At 45.0% G+C, this 25,915-nt stretch overlaps 1 long non-coding RNA gene across 5 annotated transcripts in view; it reads right to left on the bottom strand.

The window, feature by feature from the left end:
- The window catches only part of LOC135294204 (uncharacterized), a 47,580-nt gene that overhangs the window by 18,648 nt on the left and 3,017 nt on the right, over positions 1-25,915 (bottom strand). For 4 of the 5 annotated variants that reach the window (XR_010356362.1, XR_010356365.1, XR_010356366.1 and 1 more), the window contains 2 exons: positions 4,207-4,357; positions 1,958-3,621 (listed from right to left, as the gene is read on the bottom strand). This is a non-coding gene — a long non-coding RNA (uncharacterized LOC135294204). The remainder of the gene's footprint in view (positions 1-1,957; positions 3,622-4,206; positions 4,358-25,915) is intronic. The other variant, XR_010356363.1, reaches the window with a different exon arrangement.

Below are 25,915 nucleotides of genomic sequence, written 5' to 3'. Positions count from 1 at the left end.
GAACAACAGTTCCAGTGCTACACCACCCTCAGAGTAAAGAATTTCTTCCTAATATCTAATCTAAACCTGCCCTCTTTCAGATTAAAACCATTGGCCCTTGTCCTGTCATCTGCCCATACAAAAAGTTCCTCTCCCTCCTTTTTATAAGACCCCTTCAGGTGGTGGAAAGTGCTATAAGGTCAGCCTGGATCCTTCTTTTCTCCAGGCTGAACAGCTCTCTGATCATCATTGGTGCCCTCCTCTGGACTCACTCCACCAGCTCCATGTCTTTCCTGTGCTGAGGACCCCAGAGCTGGACACAACACCCCAAGTGGGGTCTCACAAAGGCAGAGTGGAGGTGCAGAATCCTCTCCTGCTGGCCATGCTGCTTTGGATGCAGCCCAGGATGTGGTTTGCCTTCTGGGCTACAAGCCCTGTTGGCTCATGTCCAGCCTTTCATACTCAGGAGAACCCCAAGGCTTTTCTGCAGGGCTGCTCTCAACAGAGCTCATTATTCTTGCTGTGCTCCTGTCCCAGTCCTGTGCTTTAGGAGCTGACTAAAGGTGTGAAGAAATAACATGAGGAAAGAGGACAAGCTGGATTAACATTTATGGCACTGCAGATATTGCAGTGGCTGCGGGTGCTATTATACTGTGGGAATGCCAAGGTACTGCTTGTACAGACTCTACCACTACCTCACCTTACCTAAACACTCACAAATTATACGCCAGGTGCCAAAATAATAAAAAGCTTTAAAATCACAGTATTTGAAAGTATGAATGTTGTTTACATTCTACTCACCTTTGAATTTGACCCTTTGAGTAGTGTATTTACAACTTTTTTCTTTATGGCTGCATTGATAAGAATTTCCAAGGTTCAGCCTCATGCAAGAACCAGAATGTGGAGCAATACTGTTCCAGCTCCAGTTTTCTGGCTGTGCCCACAGCCAGGCACTTGGTGAGTTGTATCCAGACAGGGCAGTTTGCTGAGCATGGATCCAAATGTTATAACTTTGAGCTTAACTGTAATATTTCATCCAATACAAAAAAACCACCAGCCTGGAAGTATTTCTTCTAAAAATTACACAAGTATTTAATTTTTGAAAATATTTGTGTTTGATTAGTTATTATTCTGGGATTTGGTCACAGCTAAGCAGGTACTTTTTCCTAATTTTACCTTCTACTCTTCAAAAGGTAAAAAATATTATAGAAATGACCATTATTTTGGCATTCTAAAATAAATCCTCAAATAAGTGGCAGCAATTTTCTGTAAAGAAAACTTCACTAATGTTACTTCATATTTTTAGTTGTGCTCTGGACTGATTGTGAATAAATAGATCCAAAATCTAATCTTAATTGCAGGGGAATAAACTACAGGAGGAGAACCTCCATTCATGTTTCAAGATTTCCTACAGCTTTGTACTGCTTCCTTTGAATTCTCATTTTTTTGTTAAGCCCCAGAGAAGGTCCGTGGCATGAGACACACAGCTTTCACACAGTCATGAAAATAATGTACTGGCTTTGACGCTGGCACAGTTAGTTAAACGAGCAGTTAAAACAGCACACAGCCTCCAGTGTCACTTTCCTTGGCACGGGTTTGTTCAGTCGTAAAGGCATGAAAGGAAGCTGAAGGCACGGCCGGTAGATGTCACCCATGCACCAGGCACCAGGCGTGCAAACCCCAGCCCGCAGCCACCCAGAGAGCCACCTTCCCACTGCAGGCGGCAGCCAAGGCAGGCGAGGAGGCTTGAGAGGAAGGTTTGGAAAGTTTACCTCAAACGCAGCCCATGGACGGAGTAGGGGTGTTCAGAGAGCATCATGGGCACCCTGAGTGGGGAAACTCCTGTGACACATGCCAGGGGACAGGGGGAGAGCATCCCAACTTCTGCCTCCACTGCTGGCATAGCCCTAAAGGGAGGAGGTGTTACTGTCAGCTCTGCTGAGCACAGGGACACCTGCCCCAAGCAGGGTGCTGGCACCTTGGGGAGCTGGTCTCCACTGTCACCTCCTCTTCATCGCCATCTCCATCTCCTTCTCCTGTCGCCATTTCTGGGCTGGGGATGTCCCTGACAGAATGTCCCCCGCTGCAGTCCTGTGTGCTGAGGGTCTTGTGCTCCCCAGCGTGGCAGGTCCAGACTGCTAGCCTCTGTCACTCCTCTTTACACCTATGTGTCATGGAAATGAAGATTCCAGCTTGCTGTTTCCCCTCTAAAAATCAATTGAAAGCAGCTTGGTGTTATCCAGATTAATCATTAATTAGCACTGAGCTGACTTATGGTGCTTGTTCAGGCTTTCTATGAAACATCTAAAACCAAAACCCTGAATGCTCCCCAAACCCTGTATCCAAAACTCTCATTAATCCCAGACATACTGACACCATACAGTCCCTGCATTTTTACTGCAAAAGGTTAAGAAATAGTCAGGCTTACAACCTGATCTGCTTATCAGTAGGACATTTGGGCACAGCTCAGTGTTTTGCTGCTGCTTCTCTGCTCTGGTAGAAGGCAACTGCTTTGGCTGACCACTCCTGCCTCACACCAGTGTCTGGTGCTGGTAGGGAACATGGCTGTCTAACCAACTCTCACATCTTACCAACTAATAATGATTCCTGAGCAAAACATTGGGAACTCCCAGCCTGGAGAACATCACCAGATAGACCAGTGGCTCTGACTTTTTGTGTGCTGAGGATCTCTGTGCTCTGGTGTGCCAAGTCACGGGCTTTTAAAGTCACCATTGTGGTTTACAGGAATTTGGGCACAGAAACATAGAATAAAAAAATATTTTTAGGAAAAATATTAATTTAGCCAAGCACTGAGATATGTGTTCAAACTATGGTACCCTGTGGTTCAGTGCCACAGGATTTTCCTGGGGGGCTTCCAGAAGGTGGAGGAAAATGAACTGATGTTACTATCCCACTTTATGTATGAAAAATGTGGATAGACACCACCTTCCCTGGGTACAGGTGGAAAAATAAGGAGAGGGCTATTTCTATATCCTGAAACCCAGCAAAAACAGGGTTCAAGGAGCTGCTGACTTGCAGCCTTTCCTGGGCCATACCATCCTTTCTTTCTGAGCAGCTCCTGCAGCCAGTGCTCTTCTGGCAGCTGACCTGGCTGTAGGCAACCCCTTGGTCCTCGGGGTTCCTCTGTCTGGTGCTTTTACATGGCTTGGGAACACTTAAAAGGCCATTTAATTTCTTTGCTTCAATGGAAAATGTTCAGCCTGACCTTCAACCAGGTCTCCCACTCTCTCTAAATCAGAAACCCAGTGTCAAGAATAAAAACTGTTTTCTTTTCAATAGTAACACAAATATCATTACCATTCATGTGGGCTGCACAGAATATCTTGAGCTATGGGATAGGAAGACCCAGGCATCACCCCATACCTGTGCTGTGTGCACTGTGACTGTGACTGACACTGAGATAAAACCTCTTATTAGACTAACTAATATAGCAGCAGGCCTGATGTGAGGCATGAGGTCATGCTGGGGCTCACAAGACATCCCACAAAAGCCTCTGGTAAGCAGGGCCTGAGGTCGTTTCCACGAGGTGGGGCTCTGTTCCCGAATTTTGCAGCTTTTCCTGCTTTCTTGAAGGCATGTGCATCTTTTCCCTCAGAGGTGCTGAGGATGGTGACAGTGGTCCTGGAGATGGGAAGGGAGAAACATGGGATGAAATTTTGATGGAAGGGTGGTTTGAGGTTCTCAGCATGGGGAAGCTCAGTGCCAGCCCCCTGAAAGATGCTGATTCCCAGGAAGTGTTCAGCATCCCTTGCCTCTGCAGCGTAACACTGGGGGGCAGCTCCAACCCAATAATATTTTTGCAAATAACCACTGAGCTGGTGCTCAGAGGGGGCCTGTGAAGGCCGAATCCTGCAACACACTAAACACTTTTTTTCCCCAGGTATTGAGAATATTCAGCCAAGGCAAGATGCTTTTGTGAAAGGGTTTTCCTAGCAGGAATTATTTGCTTCAGGTGGCAGTTTCACAGACACAGGCATTTTCCCCATTTCCCTTCACTTGATAGGAGTCATGTTAACATCCCTGTAAACGTGTTTTCTTTTCAGCTGCATTGCTTGTAACAGTATTTGTTTGAATTAGAGCAAGTTTGCTCTGCAAACGGTATTCACCTTTCCCAGATACAGTGCAGCTGTTCCCTGCATGTTCTCTCAAGGTCCTTGTTTGCACAGACTTTTGTCAGCAAATACACCCCCTGAACAAGCCACTCACTCTGACTGCCCAGCGCTGATAGGGGAGTAGTAAGTCCTGCAAGACACCTTCATCCTTGTCTTCTCCTTTCATGAATAGGCACCTGCCTTCGAGACGGCGCCAACAAGGCTTTGCTCACACCATCAATCATGGTGCTGGGCTTGACCGAGTCCTGCAGAAGTGTGAGGGAAAGAAGCAGACATTATTAATTCTTCCTGCAGTGAAAGCTCTTCGATAACACAGTGCTGACACTCACTATGTATCCCCAGCAGCACAAACACAAAGGTCACCACCTCCTGTCAATACTCAACAGAAAACGTGTCCCATGTGCCTCCCACAAGCATGACAGCATTGATAGCCACTCAGGTGGAATCATGGTCTGTGGAAAACACCAAAGCAGTGGTGCCTGCTGTGATAGTGGAAGCACAAGGAGCTGTGCAGGGGCTGTTCTGATGCCAGAAAGCAGGACTGAGAGCAGAGTCAGGGCAGGCTGCAAGCTCCACAGTGACAGGGGTTTCCAGGCTTGAACATCAATCTGCAGGAGACAGAACATTCAAGAAATTTCTAATTTCAATGATGTTGGGCACACATCCATCAGATCTGGCCGCGAAATGCTGCCAACTTGTCTAGCAGGTTGAGAAGCAGTCTGGACTCCTTGGCTCTGCTGAGCCAAAGCTGTCTGTGACACACTGGGGAATCGGTGACTTCCAGAGCTTGTGGACCTCTGTTACAGAGCTGTAAGATGGAGCCAAGGCTCTGGGCAAGACAGAGCTCTGGTATCCAGGAGAAATCAACTTGAGCATGGACCTTGCATGTAGAAGTGTCAGTGTGAGTGTGGGAGGTATGGGAATGCTGACATGTTGGTGTAAGCTGGGCTCCTCATTGCTCCATGGCTCTTGCTGCACACACAGGAGCCTGCACTCCTGGTTCTCAAACTGACTTTCCAGTCCCATCCATGTCTGCTTGGGCTTCAGCCTCAGATATGATCTTTGAGGAACATATTGATCATTTGGATCTAATGGAAAGGGATGAGTCACCAGAGAGTGTCGCTGGTTCCAGACAAGTATTGTCTTCATATAGATCCTTAAGAGAAAAAATTTCACAGATATATGTGTGTAGGGAGAAAGATACAGGAAAGTGAATGGCAAAGAAAACTACCAGGGGTTTTTCACCATCTGACATGTCCTGAGATACACATGGGTATCCTTCTCCTGCCTTCCACCAAGGTCAAGGACTGCTGTTCTGGACATCTCTGGGAAGAATCACTCTAGCTCTGTTGTCAAGTAAATCATCCAGTCACTGGTTTCCTCCATTTTTCAAACTGCCACTCAATTCTTACACAGAATATTTCAGTTTTGAGGTGGACAAAAGCTGGAATACCAAGCAGGGCTTCATATAATGTACTGCAAGCATCCCAAACTAAAATTCAGAGTGTTGGAACCTGTTTCTTACAAAGTCTGGGATATAGGTAGCCATCTGGGAATCTGACTCTCATCTTCCCAGTCCTAAAGAGGTCCACACTGACCATTTCTGCTCTCAGGGGTAGGTATACACCAACAAACTTAACACATCTGTGCTATTTTGACCCCAATCAGACCTTCCAGATGCTCATGTCAGGTTGCAGCGTTTCTTCAAACTGTATTTAAAAACTTAGTCTTCATCACAGCCAAGATGTTGCCTAAAATAAGAATGTGGTTTATTACAGTATCCACATTTTCATGCCTATTGCAACTAATTTAGTTGGTTTCTCAGAGCAAAAGCAGCTGTTGTAGCAGATGAGTGCTTGGGGGAGATCTTCAAGCACAGATCCAGCTTTCAGGCAGATGCAAGAGGTCTGCACCAAGCCTGACAGAGTTCAGGAAGCATTTGGACGATGCTCTCAGACATACGGTGTGATTCTTGTGGTGTCCTGTGCAGGGCCAGGAGTTGGACTCAACAGTCCTGATGAGTCCCTTTCAACTCAGCATACCCTGTGATTCTACAGTTCTAAGTCTGCCATACCATACAGTCAGTACCCAAGAAATCTTCCCAGAATTCATTGTTTTCTTTGCTCTGAGTTTCCTGTCACAGGAGATCTCCACTGCCTTTTAGCTGGAGGGCTCACTGAAGCTGCCTTTAAACTTCAGAGGGGATGAAGGCAAGACATGGTTCTCTTCCCGTAAAGTGCCTGCAGCAACTCCACCCTCCAAACTAGCTTGATACTATCTTCAGTCATTTAAGCAGATATTGAAAGAGTAAAGACTCTTACACATCAACCATGCACTAAAAGAGTCTGAGGAATGGTATTTTAACTTCATTGCCAATATCTTGAAGGGCTGTTCTGAGCTTATCCTGCTCTGGAGACACATCCCTATCTCCTTGAAAGCAGTCAGGCATAAAGCTGTTACATTAGTGATTCAGGTTCTCATCTAATTCCACAGTCATGTCCAGGTCCAACAGTATTAATCTGGCCTGTTTTTAACTAGCCAAAGCTATCTGAGACATGTCCCGTGATCAGGATTGATAGAGAGATGAGGATATGGTGCTCATTACAGATCTGCATGCAGACAGTTTGCAGGTAAGGGCTGTGGACTGTGATGCTGTGCTAAGAGTTGGGCTGCTGTGTTAAGAGTTGGACTGAGCCCAAAAGTGCAAGTGCTGAGGGCAGAATGACAAAGGCTTTCTGTCTGTACTGATCATCCGGTGCCAGGAGGAAACCAGTGGTGACTTTGCCCCTATTCAATGAGCTTGAGCTGGTATCCAGAGCCATTTCTTATTGGGAAGTCATGGCTCATTTGGGGTCAATAAAGAGGAATAATTTTTGCTATCTGATGAAAACTGAGTCACTGCAATCCAGTTCCCTGTGGGCAAGTGTGTACTACCACCACTAACATCTGCAGGTGATCCAGCTGGCTTTCCACACAGGTCAATTACTTGTAGAGGCTTGCAGCTTGCAGCTCAAACTTACCTGGGACCCCCTCAGGGCTGGAGTGTTTTAGCAAGGACTCACTCTGATCCACATATCTAAATCTGCCAAAGGATGTTTTTGAAGCAGCACAGTGAGATTGCATAAAGGTTGTGTGACATCTCTTGCTGCACTGAAAGGTTATCTCAGCTGGAAAACTCTGAATTGGTCCATTTCCAATTAATACACTTCTGTGCAAGAGATGTAACCATCCACTAGATGAAGTCTAATTTGCTACACATCTTGGTATTTTTTCAAGGAATTTTGAGTTCAACGTTAAGAGAGATTTTGTCTGTTATTATCAGTGCATTCTGACTATGCAGACTGAGCACAAGAGAGACATTAAAGCCAAATGACCACGGCAGGGAAATGGAGCCAGTCGTAGTTTAGGGCTGTATCAGCTGAATCAGGTAATCTGTGAAAGAAGCATGAAACCTGCTTAACATGCTATTGCTTCTTATCAGACTGGGATTTTCTTCAGTGCAGCAACTCAGTTCATCATGACAGCCAGTGGTGGAGAAAGCTGGGAGAATGTGAGGACAGTCACATTAGCCTAGAAAGGTATTAAGATAAACCAATGGAACCAGAAAAGGAGAATGGCAAATTAGGGCAGTGCAATGTGGAAACATGAACTGTTTGCATGATCTTTAGAGGAATTATATTTACCAAGTAATCTTGGTTGTTTAATGCACATGGGCAGGGCATGTCTCTTGTTATGTGTCTGTACAGCAAGTGGCTCAATGACACATAAATATAATTGATGATAATAATATTTAATAACTGCAAGAATAAAAGCAATGGAAGATGAGGTCCTCATGAAGAAATCCTTCACAACAGCAACAGGCAAAGTTCAAAGTTTGTTGTTCATAAGGATGTAGTCAGCATTCAAAAGAATATACAGGAGCCGTGAATTGTTGTTAACTTCCAGCATGGCTGCAAAAAATTTAAAATGTCTACCACAAGGTTTCAAATTAAGAAGGAATAGGATCTAATAGGATCTGCATCTAGAATGGAAAAGAAATCAATCTTTTTTTCACTCATTTTTGGAAAAAAAAAAAGAAAAATATTATGTTTTTCCTAGTAAAGGGAAATTTCATGGCTCCAAATTGTGAATGTTAATACAGAATCATTTTAGTCCAGTAAAAGATTTTAATGACTAGACAAATGCTTTTTTTTCCATGTAAGTGTAAAGACAGAAAGTATCAGAAATATCAACATTTTTTATTGTTTTCTTGGTTTTTTATGACATCATTTGTAGAGAGTGACTAGCTATCAAAAGATGTTTCAGAAACATCACAAGGGCAACATTCAAGCTCATCTGTTGATCTGTAGCAGTAAGTAAGCGTGGTATATTTACCATGTAGCTTTCTGAAAGCAGGAAAAGCTTTCCTGGGTTTTCAGTAGGTAAAGAATTGCTGTTGCCATGCATAAATTTGTCCTATCTCACTTGACAGAGTTTTTAAACTTCCAAAGTAATTTCTGCCTAAAAACTTACGGTTGGTGCCAAAAAGAGATAAAGACACAACTGAGGGGTTTTCAGTCTTTAGGACGAAGGTTAAAAATCAAGAAACTTAATATTTATTACCTCCTTGCTTCCAAAATCTGACATATCCACATTACAACTTCCACCATTCTCAGATCTGCTGGTTTTAAGGGAAAAAACACCAATCTGTTCTAAATATAGCACTGTGTCTATTTGCTTTCCTGTGTAACAAGAGAAATAAAATAGTGCCTGATTTCTTGTATAGAAGAGCTTGAAAACTTAGGTCCTGCATATTGTCATCTGAAAGGTGAATGAAATGGTGGCAGACTGCAGTGACTATCACATAAGCACTTAGATTGGAAAACACTTCTAAGATCCCTAAGTCCAACTCAGCATTGCCAACTCCACCACTAAACCATGTCCCCAAGTGCCACATCTACATGGCTTTTAAATATCTCCAGGGACAGTGACTCCACCACTTCCCTAGGCAGCCTGTTCCAGTGCTTGACAACACTTTAGGGGAAGAACTTTTTCCTAATATCCAATCTAGATCTCCCCTGGCACAACTTGAGGCCATTTCCTCTTATCCTATCTCTTATTATGTGCCAAAGAGACCAACACCTACCTCTCTAGAATCTCCTTTGAGGAAACTGTAGAGAGTTTTTTCACTAGCTAATAAGTGTTAGCCCATGGATTTACACTTTGGTTTGAAATTAGACTCCTAACTTTTAGATACTGTGGAGACAGGACCTCCTGACATGGTCTGAGTGTCCTTCATGGAGACCACCAAACCTCTTCTCTGGAAGTGAAGGCATGTGGCAGTTCAAGGAGCCAGATCCACAGTGAGCTTTGCCTCTGAGATGCAATGGCTTCATTCCCTGTGTGCTGCGTCAAATGCTTGATGCATGCAGGGATCCTAGAGGAGATAAGTGACTTGCCCAAGCATGTTAGAGTCTGAAAGGAAATGTGACTTTTATGCAATTAATTTCCTTTCAAACAACTAATAAGCACCGGTAAATACTGGCCCAAAGACAGCAATAAAATAAACACTATGAGTCTGGGTCTCGTCCCAAAGCCCTGGAAGTTCATTCCCAGAAGTTTCTTTAGTTGTAGCAGTACAGAATGCAGCCTTTATATTGCAGGGCAATTGTGCTCATGGGTCTGGAGGTTAGATCTTTACCATAAGCTGTTTTCTCCCACTGACTGTCTCTGAGTTGGAATACAGCATAACATCTATGATGTCTTGTGGTGTCCAGCCTGCTATTGGCCCTTTGGTGCATCAAAACCTCCATAGCTCTCACTGGTCTTGGCTATAAGGGCTCTAAAAACAAAGCTGGGTTTTTTTCCTGCAATTCAGCCACTGAAACAATTTAGCAGTAAATCCAGCAGACACCTGCAAGGTCAGACTTCTGGGGTAGAGAGCCAAGCCCAGGCAGATCCAACTGAGCCCAGCACTCTGCATGCCACCCTCTCTGGCCATGGAGCAGAGCATGCAGACCCAGAGTGTCATCCCAGAACTGCTGGTTTCAGCAGCACAGGGGTAAATACAGTAGCCTCAAAGAAGCACCCAGTCATTCTCAGGTTTTTTTTCTATGAGCCCCAAACCTTTCAGAGCCATTCAAGTCAAAATGCCAGCAGTATTTCAGATTGGAACAGGACATTTGGAGTACATTGCGAGACACTTGGACTATATTGATCTGCCCAGGAAGGCAAGATAAAATGGAGACTTGTTGAAGCTGGCCAATGTGGCAGCTGCCTCCTCCTCTCAGCACACGGTTAATACATTAAAGCTTCTGTTTGAGCATGAGAGATGAAAAATAGGAACAAAGTCTGAAAACACATAAATTGAGAAGCTTTTGAGGAACCAAGGTATGCAAAGAGAGGATTTTTATTAGCTCTGATTGTAAATGCAAAGTAGAAATTGTTATTTTAATGGAGGTGTGTCTGCAAATACAACCAGAAAGACCAAATAAACAGTGAGAAGTCACAAAAGTGCTGAAAAAGCATGAACTAGTAAAGCCTGCAGGTTGGAGAATGGCATAAGAAGCACCAACAGAAGTCTTGTTTCCTCAGGCATCCCAGTCCCTGTGTTGACCATTGGGTTTTGTTTGGTTCTTTTGGTTTTTTTTTTTTTTTTTGTTTTTTTTTTTTTGTTGTTTTTTTTTTTTGGTTTTTTTTTTAAATTTAAATTAGTCAAGAGAATTGTATTGCAGAATTACTTGACTATTCCTTGTCCCGGATGAATATGCCCTGCTGGGGCCAGAAGTAGCAGCCTGTTTTAGGCTGTATTTGACATGTTTACCTGAGAAGTTGTGGACAAACAAATTCTGCTAAGTTATGTATGATCAGGAACATCACTTTATTAGAGTCCATAAAGTTTTGGAGTTGGGGTTCTTTGGTATATTTATCAAATAATACTCAATCACTGATATCTCCCTTATGTATTTGGGCCCCCATGTCAATCACCCTTATCAGTCCCCACTACTCCCCCAGGGAATGGTGCTCCTGCAGTTTTCATTACTGGAGCTTCAAAAGTACTCAAAAGCTGGAGATGGCTGTGGGGTGCACCAAGTTAGCTTGGCCCTACCAACATGCTTTTTAAACTGCTTTGGCCTTTCCCTGGGAGAAATCACAACCGCCTTTCACAGACTTTCCCACCCAGGGCAACACCTTAGAAAACAGGTTTCCTCTAATATAAAAGACAGCAGCAAAAACTGTACATATAAGCAGACATAAAAATCCACACAGAAATAGAGTGAAGGGAAAACTCCTGTAAATCCAAATTCATTAGATGATTTTTCTTCTTTGCAGAACTGAAGGTCAATTGAGATGAGCTTGCCTAGAACAACCAGCAAGCAAACAGCCCTTGAGCTGCTCCAGCAGACCTCAACCCAGCCAGCAGCTTTCCTGCCAGCCTACCTGCAGCAGCTGCATGCTGCTCAAGTGCCTCTGAGGATTGAGAGCTGGAGAGTAAATAGCTGCCCACAGCTGCTGGGAATGGAGTCCTCACTTAATGATGCTTGAAGCTACCATCACCTAGAGTGGCCAAAACATGATTTTTGGACATATGGAATTTTTTTTTTTTTTTTTTTTTGGTCAGTTTACTGGTTTATACTGTTCTGGCAAGTTCACTTGTTTGCACAGAGATTGAGACCACTGCCTGTAATTTGTGGGGTCCACTGTGGGTAGTTCCCCCTCCCATACTCCCCATCACTTCCTCTGAGCACAGCACAGCTGGAGTTATGATCCCACACACCTTGGGGAAAGGCAGGCAAATGAGTCATGCAAGGAATTGGGTAATGCCACGCTAAGCAGGGCTATGCCTGAAGGTTAAACATTCCCCTTGCTTTGAGAGGGAAGTCATGCACCACCACCTCACCCCTGTGGTTGAGTTTAGGCCACTCTGCAGGAAAAAATGTGACATTTCAGGATGACAAGCAAGATACCTACATAGGAGCTTGACACTGTAGCCCAAGGTGATGTAATTTCCCTGAGATAACTGATGGGTTTCCAGTATCAATCTGCAACCATCTGAATATGGTCTACAGGACCAGGGAACAGTGAGGGGGACTGGACCTCAAAGCAGTTACTTTAATATACCCTTTTTGTACCCTATTATGGTTTCAAATGGAAAGGATACAGACTGTCCCCAAGAAAAGTTCATTTGTTTTGAGTAGCCCTTGCATAGCTGTAGGCAGATCTGATGAAGGTGTTGACAACACCGAGAAGAGTACTGTAGCACTTCTGCAAGTGGAACTTGTGCACTTGCACAAAACCAGGGGGCTGAAGCTGTAACTAGGGGTAAGAGGCTCTGAGCTGTGCAACGCAGGTCAGGCTGGGTGGTCTGCATCATTTGTCTAGCCTTCAAAACCTGTGAGCATGTCTCAGGAGAAAGGTGGAATTAGGGTTTGTCCAGTTCATTGCACAAAAGCAATGATGATAATTGTACTGACACCCCAGTTTGCACTGGGAGAACTGCTCAGCACTGCTTTTTATGAGAACCCACCTCAGGAGCCAGTTAATGCTGAACTGACCCACAGCAGGCTTATGTGATGGCAGAGAGGCCACGAATGGCCTCGCGCCCTGGGTTCCTTTATGATGTCTTTCCTTGTATCCACTGGATCAATTTTACCTGAAATGTTTGCTGCCCCTGAGTAGTGTGGAGGAGGCAGGAATGCTAAAGGTAACTCTGTAAACAGAGAAGGCATGGAGGGGTCAGAGCCCAGGGGAAAGATCAATATGCTGTCTTAGCCAAGGGGATGAATGAATTGTAACCGAGGGACAGACATCATCAGAACAAAAAGGAAGGTGTTTTCTTTCTAAGACAAATCACAGATTGTTTTCTTGCCTGCATGAGGCAAAAGTCTATATTCCTGGGAAAATCAGGAAACAACAATAATAATAATAATAGTATTGTTATTAATAGAAGCACTACTATTACAACCAGCAATAATCATCATAATAGTAATAGTAATCCAGACATACCCCTAGAGAAGAGGTGAGTAGGGTGTGGGTTCAGCTGCCCATTGCCTTTGCAGTTGAAATGCAGTGTGCATTTGGGTACTTGCACACCCAGGATGTTCCCTGCAGCCTGCAAGAGGCTTGCACAGGAATAAATGCTGACTTTGTGCAGTACCCAAACAAGCTTCCCAGCACCTTTTTCTGGCTGTTCTTCCTCCTCCTTTCAGTCACCTCCTTGTTCTGTTTCCTGGCATCTGTAGCCCCATCTCCTTTGGTGCCTTTGCTGCCTTTTCTTCCCCTCACAGCTCCTGGTTCCCTCTTCTGTGTGGGCCTCAGGCTCTCCCCCAGCCATAATTAAATGGTCAATGTCGAGATCATGTGAGGTAGGAGGGGCTGCAGGGGCTAGGGAAGGTACCCCTGATGCCACCCAGTCTGGGGTGCAGCATTGTACCTCCTGGGAGAGAAGGGAGCAGAAAGAAGAGTGGAGAAACAGGGTTGGAGGGTCCTGGTCTCACTGATCCATTCCTAGGACTGGGAAATGAACAAAACATCCCTCTCTTGGGAGAGCAAGGATTTCAGGTTCCCCTCAGTTAACTGGGTACCAAGAGGTCCTGCTGTCTGATGCTCAGAAATGTTGTGTCTGCCTAGGGTCCTCTTCATTGCAGGGGTCTCTGCATTGCACAGACACTGCTAACCAGAACTGTGTCCCCAGTCCAGCCATCTTTCCCAAACGTTGTTGAAAGCATTACTAAAGTTTTTCCTTCCTTTTCTCTTCTACCTGCAGCCCATCTCTCCTCTCCCCAGGGGCTCCACTCCTGACCAGTGCTTCTGCCCCTCCTGAAAGGCCCTGCTCTGATGGCAAGGGGAGCTCAAGTGCTGCAGGACACTGACAACAGCCACTTCCCAGCTCACTTAGCCACCACTAACCCATAGTGAAATCATTGCCTTAATGCCAGAAGGGTCTCTGTTTTGTATTTAGTATTTAAGAACTTGATGAAATATCAAGGCAACAAGTGGCTGATCCCCACTGGACTGGGCATGGGCTCTCAGCTATGAAGACATCATCACTGTCCTTGCCTCTAGATTTCCACTTGTTTCTTCATTTTTTGTTCCCTCCTGCCTCTGCTACCTCATGCAACAACAAGTCAGATTTTTCATCAAGGATTTCTCCTGCCCATCTGTCAGGTTATCCTTCCCCTGCTCCATTTGATTAATTGGCAAGGCACCAGCACTTTTAGCAGCAGACATCACAACCACTGATGCAAGAACTTTGTTTATCCACTCTCAGCTCTCAGTAGTACAATGCTGAATAAACAGGCTGGCAAAAAAAAAATGGGTTAAGGCTCCTTTCAGATATCAAGGTGCTATTTCCCCTTCTAATATTAAACTCTGTGGGAGGGGGTCCACTAACACAATTCTTCTAGGTACACAGTCATGGGTGGTGGGAGAAGGAACTGTGTTGCTGGAGAAGTACTCAGAAAGGCTGTACCCCTCAACCCTCCAGCACTGGCTTGGAGAATCACCCTGACATGCCTCTGAGCCCTTCCATGTTCTTGTTCCCCAAAAGATGAAAATATTTCCCCAAAGCTTAGTCTTGCTTAGTTGAATTGGAAGCTCACTGGCTTGGGTGCTGTGGGCTTTGGGCTGGAGAACCTCAACACATTGTCACAGCATCCTGCTCACTGGGCTGTGTACAGGTTCTGGTGCCTATGCTTCCATGAGTGTGTGTCTGGTCAGGAGCAGCTCTCCTCCTGCACCCCTCTCCCTCACCCCTTCTCACTTTGTGTGGGAAGACAGAGTGTGCAGAGAGCACCTCAGCCCTGAGACAACATATCTGCATCATGGCTTACAGCAGGGAAAGGTACTGTGCCAGGACTAAAGGATGAAACTCTACTGGGGGGACTGCCAGAGGTCATTCATGTGAATGCTTGCCTAATCCTTAGCTCCCAGTTTGGGGGATATTTTGTGCCTCTTCAAGTAAGAAAAAGTGAACATTTGGGATCTGTCCATCACCCTCATGCAACTAGAGAGCAAAAGACTTCATTCAGGAAGAAAGCATCTTTGAACATCTGACATTGTCTCTCCAGAGGAGAATGAGAAAACACATTAATATTTTTATCAGGCATTTGTCTTATCTGTTGAAAATTGTGGGTCCTCCTGTGGTGGAAAAGGATCTCATGCAGGGGATTAAAACCAGTTGTACTGCTTTTAAAATCATCTGGAGGCAAGTAAACCTCTACTTCAAGAAGGATTCAAGGTTTCCTGTGCAGAAACCAAGAGACCATGGATGGCAAAGAGCTGTAAGAAAAAGCAGCCCTCAGTAACTCAAGATATGTGGGCTGTTTGTTTCCACAACAGCAGCAGCAGCAGCAGCAGCCGTGCTGCTCAGAGAGCATCCAGGTGATTCCAGCCCTGGGAAAAAGGGGACGTTATAAGCTTCTGTGTAAAAGTAGCGTCTATCTTTGCTTCCCTTTTAACAAGATTAGTCTTGCTTTTCTCTCCCTCTTTCTTTTGCTGTCTGCTGGCCACCTCCGTGCTCTCCCACTAATGTGATTAGCGGTGCATGGGGACCATACTGGCAGCAACTGTCACAAAGATCTCTGCTTACTTGAGTGCACCTCTTTCCTCAATGAAACATCTTGTGTTTATGGTCACAGGGGGTATTGTTAACTCCTGGATTCGAACAGAAAGGGATATTTACGACCCTCCCATAAAAGTTGATTCAGGGAGACATTTAGGAAAGAAAGGGACAGAAGACAGATGTGTTTCCTACCACAGATGCTGAGGAGGTTCAATTGTTCTGCATATGTAATGACTTTTTATGGTTCCTTACAAATGCTTTCCACTCTGCTAGAAAGGTGCCTAAGTCAAATACGCATAGATGCTTACAGAAGACAATTTAGTGACCATACAGGACACAACAACTTTATATCTTGTTAAATATGTCAGAGATGGGCATCACTACACGTACAACACGAAGGGGAATCTCTGCCTGCACTGAGTCATGGCTACCCTGCTGCCTTCCCCACTGCAGCTTTCATTTAACATTTCCTGGGGCTTTCAGAGCATGTTTACCGTCATGCCCATATGGTTAACACTTACAGCACCTATTGATTTTTTTCTAAGTGAGGCACATTATCAGTGTTACATTGACAGCTGCAGTTTGTGTCTTCCCGAAAGAGCAGAAAAAGAAGCCTAAGCCTTCCAAACTGTGCAAACAAATAAGTACTTGTAGTTGACAGGACCGGAAAGGTTGCTGGATTATAGGTCTGAAGAGAACAGATGACCAGTGACTGAAGCATAATTACAGGCAAGAGAGGAAAAGGAAGATGGTAAATTGCTATGTTATCCTAGCAGCAGCCAGAGGATTCTTGGTTACATGATGCTTCTGCCTCAGGCTGGCTGGTTTTATTCTCTGATGTGAGCTCCCGCAGGGTGACAAGAGTTAAGGTGAGGAAATTTGTATCACAGGTGGTGGGATGAACATATGACTATTTACAGCAGTGAAAGATCTGGCTGAAGCTGCTGACTCTGGTTCCTCTGTGCTCCTGTGACAGAAACAAAGACATTTCCCAAGAAATCTTATGCCAAAAATGTTGTGCAAAAAGTAGTTGTGCACTGAGATGCCTGCAGAGAAATGCAGCTCATCCCAGCTGCACCCACCATCCTCCCACTGTCATTGTGGGACCAAGACTGACACTGACTGAGGACAATGTCCTCCTGTCTTGATGCAAACAGAAGAAATGGGAGAGCTCGGCAGCATGAGATCATCGAGAAGCTTGTGCACCTCCTTTTGTGCTCAAAGACAAATATTTCCAGCTGGCCTGTGGGTTTGCAGCATAACAGAGCTAAGGAGGTATTGACTCAGTCTTACCAAGTGAACTTAAATCCCAAGCAGGACAGGCTCAAGTTGCAAGTGGATGGTTAATTTTCAAATGTGCAGGCAGAGTCCAGCTTGTTAAAATTCAGAGCTGAACTGCCACAATGTGGGCAGTATTATCGGGGTTACTGTACCTGCCAGATTGGCTTCCTGCAGGGAGCAATTCTTCATGGGAACATCTCAAAAATAGTTATGACCAGGTTCCCTGCATATACAAGTAATTTCTAATGATTTTGTTGCAATGGATACCTCTTTGTCCAACAGTTGGGAATACCAATGTCACTCCTGCATACTCACGTCATGAGTATCCGTTCATTACCCTGGGAAAATATAAAATTCCCAGATGGGGTAGGTTTCTTTGTCTGGTAAATAATTAATAATGAAACTACAAGCTGCTGCTTGTCCCATATGCTCATGCAACAAATGGTACTTTCTTTGCCTGTGAATGAGCAAGGTAAAAACTCATGAGATAGACAGCATGTCTGCAAAAGCCAAACCTCACTTGCCAGAAAAATCTGAGCTAAAATAACTGGGGAACAGCCAAGTTCAGTAAAGGCTGGAGTAAAAAAATGCTGTGACTTATAGAAATCCCTGCTCAGGGGAAGGCAGGCTCAGCCACAGTAATCTCATCTCTCAGAAGATTTCAACTATGCACCATCCAGTTCTCCTCTGATACAGATAGTGGGCATCCTCTAGGATTTATCTCACCATGCGAGTAGAGAAGACAAGAGTCCCCCTACCCCATGCAGCTGAAGTGAGACAACAGTAGAGCCTGGATGGAAGGGAAAGGGACACTGCAGAGAGCATCAGACTCCTCCTGCCAGCAACACAGATCTTCTCAATGTGAGCTTTGTTAATGTTCAACTGCCTTGGGAGAAAATAAGCTCTAACATTTGTTTCTGGTTTCCAAAGATCTTGCATTATTTCCAGATCTGTAAGGTCTTGCCTCATCATCCAAAATGCTGTATTTTCATGACCAACTGTTCTCATCACATGCTTTGCAGGTCAGACCCTGCCATTAGGTCCTCTACAAACTTTATGGACTTTTTAGGAACAAATCCCTTTATTTGAGATTGTATTTCTCTATTTTCTTCCTTTTAATGTGAGGAAAAGTGCTACATTATAAAGTATGTACTGATAAGGAAAACCCCTGGCCACCAGCCCAGGAAACCTGACACTAGGGATATAAGGGACAACAGCTTTTCATGTATCTGTTGGTTGAGCAAATATATTTGAGGGTACCACACAAGGCAGCACTGGGCAGAGGTAGCCAAGCTAGTCTGCAGCACATCAGCTCAAGAACTGAAAGCCATTGAGACTGTGGTTTCTCTCTGTGTTTGACTGTGGTCCCAGCCCCACACTGATGAAGCCCTTCCCACCAGCCACTCAATGTCACTGGTACCCTGACTTCGCAGTGGGTTTGTGCCTTGACAATGCTGGCTGTAAGAGCAAGCTCTCAGCTGTTAGCTTGCCCAAATTAGCCTTGTTTTAACTCATGTAGGCTTTTGAATCCCAGCTCTCTGCTACCCCAGTGATCTGACTGAGCCCAGGATGTGGCCTTGCATGTTGGGGTTGGGCACAGCCCTGCCATAAAGGCAGAATGCTGTGAGCACTAAGGAAATGAAGCCAGGAATGCTGAGAGTTCTTTGCCATAAAAAATATGCTGCAGGCTGTGTCTTGCTGAGCAATGTTAATTCCCAAGGATTTTTTCCCTTGTTGTTGTCATAAAAACTCAGTGAAATCACCTACAAGCTTCAGAAGTTGCGTGCAGGAGGGGATACAAGTGTAGATCCCATTGTTGGAGACTGTAGAGACTCTTCTGCTTAAACTGGCTTGTACTGGTATGGCTTTGCTGGGCTCAGTGGCATGCTCATCAACTCAGATCCCAGGAATTATCATCATTAATCATCATTTTATTCCTTGAAAACAGATGACTCTGCTAAGAAAATTTTTGAAAGAGGGAGTCTGTGCTGTGAGCAAACTCAACCAACAGGCACTTTCACAAGGGCAACTGCAAACACCGCAACACATCGCTGTGCACATATACACGACACGGCACCCTCTGAGTAAGGCAAAGCTGTAAATTGCCTCTGAGTGAATGCTCAGTGATTCAGCTGACCCTGCTTATCATCAGCTAACTGATACAATCTGTCCTCCTGCCTGCAAACCATACTCAAGCTGACTGCAGTTCTCCCTGTCCTGCTGCCATCCCTCCATGCCCCTCCTGGGCAGCACACGGCTCAGCAGGTGCTGTCACTTGACACCAGAGCACAGAGAGCATTGATCTGATGGGCACCGTTGTGTGTGGTTTTGGATCATTGAAACATAGAACCTTAGAATGGCCTGGGTTGGAAGAGACCTTAAAAATCATGAGTTCCAACCCCCCCGCCATCCCCAAGATCAGATCATTCAAAGTCCCATCCAACTTGGCCTTGAACACTTCCAGGGATGGCACAAGAAAAAACAGTAGGCAAGACTCAGGGGCAGCATGGACAACAGGAGAGATATAAGAGGAAAACTATGTGGTCCAGATGTGCTAATTACAATTAAAATCTGTAAAGAGAGCTAGCTCTCTTAATGAGGTAAGAAGACTTCTCCCAAGAGCATGAATGACTCAGTCCTCTACTCCCCAAAATCTGCTACAGCAGGGAAAGGCAGTTTCCTTGGAAGCAGATGATTTAAGACAACCATTAGAGGCATAGCAGCTGTTTGCTGTGGAGAACAACAACATCTTTTAGGCTGGCAAGGAAAATGGAGGCCAAAGTAGAGAGCCAGAGAGCCTGATGAGTAAATCTGGTTGGTCACTTATCATCCAAGTCGGTTGCAGTGACAGAATTACTAACTGATATGAGGTAGAATAGTGAAAAGTATTTGGTTTTGCCAGCTTGATGCGAAGTGAAGAAGAGCTTTGTATTTTTCTGTTTACTGTGATGGAGATATGGAGACTTTTCAACAGAAAACTCTTTTGTTTGGAGTCCTTTCCAGAAAGCATAGTACATATTTGCCCAGCTTCCAGCAACTAGGGGGTCTGGTGGACTACATCTTCACAGAGAGCTTTCTGTTTCAATACATTCAGAATTAGGCCTTTTAATTTAATGTTGACCCTGACTAAGTGTCGCAGCCAGCACTGTGGAACAGATAGAGTTGTTGGACATGACTCTAAAGTGATTAAAGTGACTTGACTGAACTGATTTGTCACTCCCAGGCTCACAATTGATTAACCATGACCAGAGTAACACCTTCAGATGAGAGAGTAAGGGAGACTCTTACTCTCTGAGGCACTGCTGAGGCACTTGTTCTGTGCTTGTAACAGCCCAGTGAAAGACTGGAATCCCTACTGGGGGATGCCAAGGGCTGGATGAACATGTAGCACAGTCTCTTGCCCCAGACTTCAGTATGCAAATTTCTGAATAAGCTAAAAATATGGGTGCATTCTTCACCCACAAATGGCCAAAGGGAGCTGAGAGGATCTGGGAAGAGGAACACCTAAAACAATCAAAGCAAAGTGTGATAGAGATTGACCACAATCAGATAATAATTGTAGGGAATTCTTGGTTTAAATTGTAAGCCTGCACAAAAACATTTTTCTTTCTTCGATGACTGCATTGTCCTTGTTCTCCTTCCATGCCCTTCACTCTGGTGTCTTATTACATCCACTCATGCCACCTTAGCTTAATTAGGGATGTGTGAAATAACCAGAATGTTAATGCTGAGTTTCTGACTGGGACTGCAGGTATGAACAAACCACTAAGCAGAAAATGTCCAAAACCTGCTATCTGATAGAAAGTAACCTTTCTGTGGGAACAACAAAAGCAAAATTTTGGCTTTTATTTTCAAAAGAAAAGCAGAAACAAGAGGATAATCCAAACAAGGAGATTGATCCCAAACAGATTGCTTTGGGGTGTTTTGTGGTTCAGACGATGTCGGGTTTCTTTCCATTCTGAGTCAAACCAAACTTTGCAGTTGAAAGTTCCCCACAAAAATGGAGTTCAGGTCCTTTCCTCTCCCAGCAGACCTTGGTACAGCTTAGTCTGTCCCTACTTGCCCCAAGCTAGGTTTGGTGCTGGTTCAGTGCAGACCTGGCGTGGTGGTCCCACATCTTCAGACAGTGTCATGCCACACTCCCACAGGTATCTCCATCCTCATGCTCTGAAAGCACACTCTGATGGGCTACCATGCACCCCTCATCCATTTCAGGTGCTTGGAAGTGGTTTCTGCTTCCAGCACAAGGTATTCCAGCACACACTGTATTTTGTTCATGGGGGAATCTCATGGTGTAAGTAGAAGACCTGGGCTTGAGCGCTTTGTGGTTGGAACAGAACCACTTTGCTCCATCCCTGAGCAGCATGGATACAGCCTAAGGCATACAAATTATCCCTGTTTTGGTTCTGCTTTCAGCACATATATGGTCTCTCTACCCTGGGGAAAATGGCCTCACCACTGGGTCTTCAGCAGGAGAATCTCTTCCTTCCCAGAAGTACTGGGAGACCTGGACTATGCTTGGGAAGGGTAACATAAAAGTGATGGCAGCTACCTTATCTCCCGCTTTGTAAACCAAGTGTATGGAAATTACCCAAGGAACAAAACCTGCAAAGTAAACTCATTATCCCTTTCTTTGTGGAGTTTACTGTAAACCGGCAGGCTTTGGATCTTAATTTGCTGGGAAGTGCAGTAATGTAATTAGCTAAACTGATAAGAAGATGAGTAGCGTGAATTCTTCAGAGGAAAGGAAGGACATGCTAGACAAAGAGAGAAGTAAAAGGAAGAAGGAAAAAAAATGCTTCCTTTGACAAGAAATAAATTTTTTCATTATGCTAATGATATTATGGAAGACTTGTTTAGGTCAGACGGAATGCCATGCATAAGTACTTTCTTACTTAAAAAGGACACAATTTCCACAATTTCTAGAATCTCCTAATTATTTTCAAGAAATAAAATTCATGCATATTTTGAAACAAAGTGGTTTTTTATTTTCTTTTTTTTGGGAGGGGGGGGTTGTTTTGTTTTGTTTTGTTTGTTTTTTCCTAAGAAACATCTTCCCTCTCCTGAATTTTTTCCTTGCTTGCCTACAGCAGTTAAAAAAAAAAATTGGGAAAACCATCTCTCAACAAACACAAGAGCCCTATTTCTATTTCCCACGGTCGATCCCGGGTCAAGTTCTGCCTGCGCCTGGCCCCCTGCACTGCCCGTGAGCCACCACGGGCTCTTCCCAAACCCAAACCTTGTCAGAGATCCAAGTGGCCTTTCTGCTTGGCACTGCCAACCGTGCTCGCAAAAGCTTTGCTGAGGACCATGCAAAGCTCCAGCAGTGTGAACCTCATGAGGCTCAGCCACGCACATCCCTGGGCGAGAGGCTGCCCTGGTGGCCAGAACAGGTTTTCGTGGGCTGGTGAAAGGAAGGACGGAATGAAGAAGGGAATGAAGAACACAAGTTTCTCTTGTCACTAGATGGCCCTATCTGCTTTCACTAAACGCACACGGTTTTCTTTTTACAGCCTCAGATCTGCAGCCCTACAGCTGTGTGCTGGGTCATCAGCCACACCTGGGATGGAAAATCTCTGGGAGGAGGAAAAAATCTCCTGGGCTTTGGGATGGTTTTCATTATGTCCTTGGTAACTTCCCTGAGTAAAACGAATACTGTTGCAAGAAAACTTTGCGATTGTATGAAATGGCACCCTTGTGGAGAAGTTCTGTGATTTCCTCATCTCAGAGTCCTTCAACAGCTATGCTATGCAGATTTAAACCAGAAAGGGAGAAATTTAAGAAACTGCTGGGCATTTAATTCAAGTGCAGGCTGCTGGAGGGACAGGAACTTCTCTTCTTCAACCCTTCATTAGGTGGGAGACAAAGCACACTCCTGAGATGATGCAAACTGGTGGGATGAACCTTTCTGGGTACCTTGTGCACCACCAGCACATATATGGTCTCTCTATCCTGGGGAAAATGGCCTCACCACTGGGTGACCCCTGGGGTCACCTGGTCCCTACCTAAGGGTTGCTGCCTCCATGTCAGCAACAGCCATCCTGTCCCACACTCAGCCCCTGGGACCTGCTTCTGGGCTGTATCTTCTTGTGAGCTGTGGCTTCAAGGCACAAATTTACCTTCTGAAGGTTCACGGGCAGGGAGCTCACTGCCACAGCCCACACACAGCAGCCTGGAGGAAGGTCTGGGGCAATGGAGGCAGCAGGGAAGCCATCCCATTTTTAAACCCATGATGCTGGTACAACACTCTTCTGGGATTTTGGCTTCTGTTAGGTGGAGCAGGCAGGCAGCTCTGCCTGTTGGAGCAGAGTGCTGGCATTTAAATGAGGGGACACTGAACTCTGACTGTGCAGTAGACAGAGGACATGCACTAAAGCCCTGTGGACATCTGCTGCCCTAAACCCTTACACTGACAACCACATTTTCATGTTTTGGATGTCTCTAAGTAAGTGAAAAACTACTGCAGGTCTGACTCTGGATAAGCAAGCAGATCAGATTGTTGCTTTCCCCAGGAAAAATACTATTATGTTGCAAAAAACACCAATATATTCAGGGCTTTCACGGGCTGTATTGGCTCAAGGCTGAGTATTTTATCAACTGCCAGATCTCTCAAGTGTATTCAAGTGATGTTTGAAGCAAAATTCCTGCCTGGAAAAAAGTTACTATCTGATTATATAATTCAAAGCCATGAAAGACTGAGAGCATTTTTCTACAAATTTCAAAAGGATTTGGATCAGGCCCTGAGGAATTAGTCCAGCATCTTCCCCTCGTATCAGCAGCCTCTGTACTTTGAGGGCACAACCCTTGTAATAACAACTATTTGTAGGGCTATTTGAAGGATCACAGCTTCAGCTGCACAAATGACATAAGACATGAGTGATCATGGTGGGAAAGGAAGCAAATTTGCTTATTTAGATAATTAACAGGCATTTGAGACTAGTGTTGCTGTCTAATGCATTACTGACAGACTAATAATTCTGTCTGATGAAGCAGCAATTGTAACAATAGTCATGGTCCACAGAAGAAACCAACCCTCCTAGACACTGCTGCCAGGAAAGGAAGGGTACGATTGCGTTTCTCCTTCGTCCAAGGGAATAGACCACGTGCCAGAGAAGCATCCCATGGGGGCTTGGCTGGGAGAGGAAGGGCCCACTGAGCTACTGAGTGGCAGCTTCAGAGAATGCCTTGCTTTTATGGCCTCAGATAGCTGCAGGCATAATTTTGCACCTGCAGTTTTGGTCAGATGGATAACTGCGGCCCTTATTGACCCACATCATGTGATGCCTTGAGAGGCCAGCGCTGCGAGCACAAATAGTTGTGGCTTATTAGGAAAGGCACCACTTGAGAGTAGACATAATGCTGGGTGTTATGTCCCTTCTGAAAACTACCTGTGCTGTGAGCATAACCCATCAATCACAGAATCGTGGAATGGGTCAGGCTGGAAGGGATCACAGGGGGTGATCTGGACCAACTCTCTGCTCAATTAGGGCCATCCCAGTGCACACAGCACAGGATTGCATCCAGACCCTTCTTGAATATCTTCAGTGAAGGAGACTCCACAATCTCTGTGGGCATTCTGTTCCTTTCCAATCACTGCACAGTAAAGAAGTTCTTCCTCATGTACATCTGAACTTCCTGTGCATCAGTTTCTGCCCATTGCCTTCTGTCCTACTGCTTGGCACGATGTCCTTCCAGCAGACAGTTCCTTCCCAGAGCTGAGCTGGGGAACTGAGGAGAATCTCCATTCACTTTAGGGAACTACTATGGTGAAAAAGAGAACTGGGGCCATTTTGTTTTAACACCGTCTGATCCTGTCCAATGGCTGGGTCAGCTGAACATATGGGTAAGCAAATCCTCCAGGGTGAATGCAGGAATGGGGTGAAAACAGGTGTTTTCCAGAAGAGGGAGTCTCCATTACCTTACAGCCCATGGAGGGGTTGTGCAAAAGTCTTCCTTTCTCCCTATCCCACACAGAACGAGCTCATGGGCAACCAGATTATGGAGTCAGGTTTTTCCCTTCTTTTCATGCAAGTCATGGGAGATTGGTAGAGATCCAGGACCCAGGTAGCAATATGAACTGACTGGCCTGAAACTGTGTAAGGAACACCTGGGACTTGGCTCTAATTTGTTTTGTATGACATACAGAAAAATTTATTCAAACTAAGTGGGTCAGGATAGTCGACAGAAGGGTTGATGGGCAGCAGAGGGCTCTGTGTGTTGCTCCCCACAGCTCTGTTGTGCAACTTCACCATTGCTTACATCCCATGTTTCCCAGAGACATGAGAAAAAATCAACTAATGCAGATTTCCTCTGTTTCTTCTCTTCAGGGAATCAGTCTATTGAGAAATTCATTAAAATCCACTATGCCTGAGATAGAAAAACATCACCTGACAAGAAAATGCTCTTATGGAAAACAAGCCTTTGATAGCTTTACATGCTTCTTGAACACAGGGAAAGCCAGTCAATAACATTCCTTGTGGCCTAAAAGCAGAAACATCTGTCAGAGGCGGCTTGCTGGGCTGAATATAGCAGCAGGAAAGCCCAAATGATTAACTCCATCCTCTTCCTAACATGTTTTTGTGGTTCCCAGAAATCCCTAGAAAGGGCTCCTGAGGACACTGGCACCATTACAAGCCAGCTAGGATTCAGTAAACAGAGCGATGAAGAAAACATTATCCTGACTGCAGCTCACCTCTGGCATCCAGGCTGCATAACTCACATGTACTTCATTCTGTGCTCCCTTGGCTGTGCGGCACGCTTGTGATTTAGGAAAAAAGGAAGACTGAGCCCACACTTGATGAAGGAAAGCATAAAGTGATTGTTGTGAGGAAGAAAAAAGAGTTGGGGTCCATACAACCTTGCAAGTGGACTGGAGCAGTGGAAACTGGCAGAAAAGATTAGAGCAGTAATACAGTAGACACAGGAAATACTTCCACTGTGCCTGGGCTGATCCTTTGTGCAACCATCCACCCGGACCCTT

The sequence above is a fragment of the Passer domesticus genome, chromosome 2, assembly GCF_036417665.1.
Source record: "Passer domesticus isolate bPasDom1 chromosome 2, bPasDom1.hap1, whole genome shotgun sequence".
NCBI lineage: Eukaryota > Metazoa > Chordata > Aves > Passeriformes > Passeridae > Passer > Passer domesticus.
Note: the sequence above shows the minus strand (reverse complement) of the source record. Positions and strands in the feature narration are given on the sequence as shown.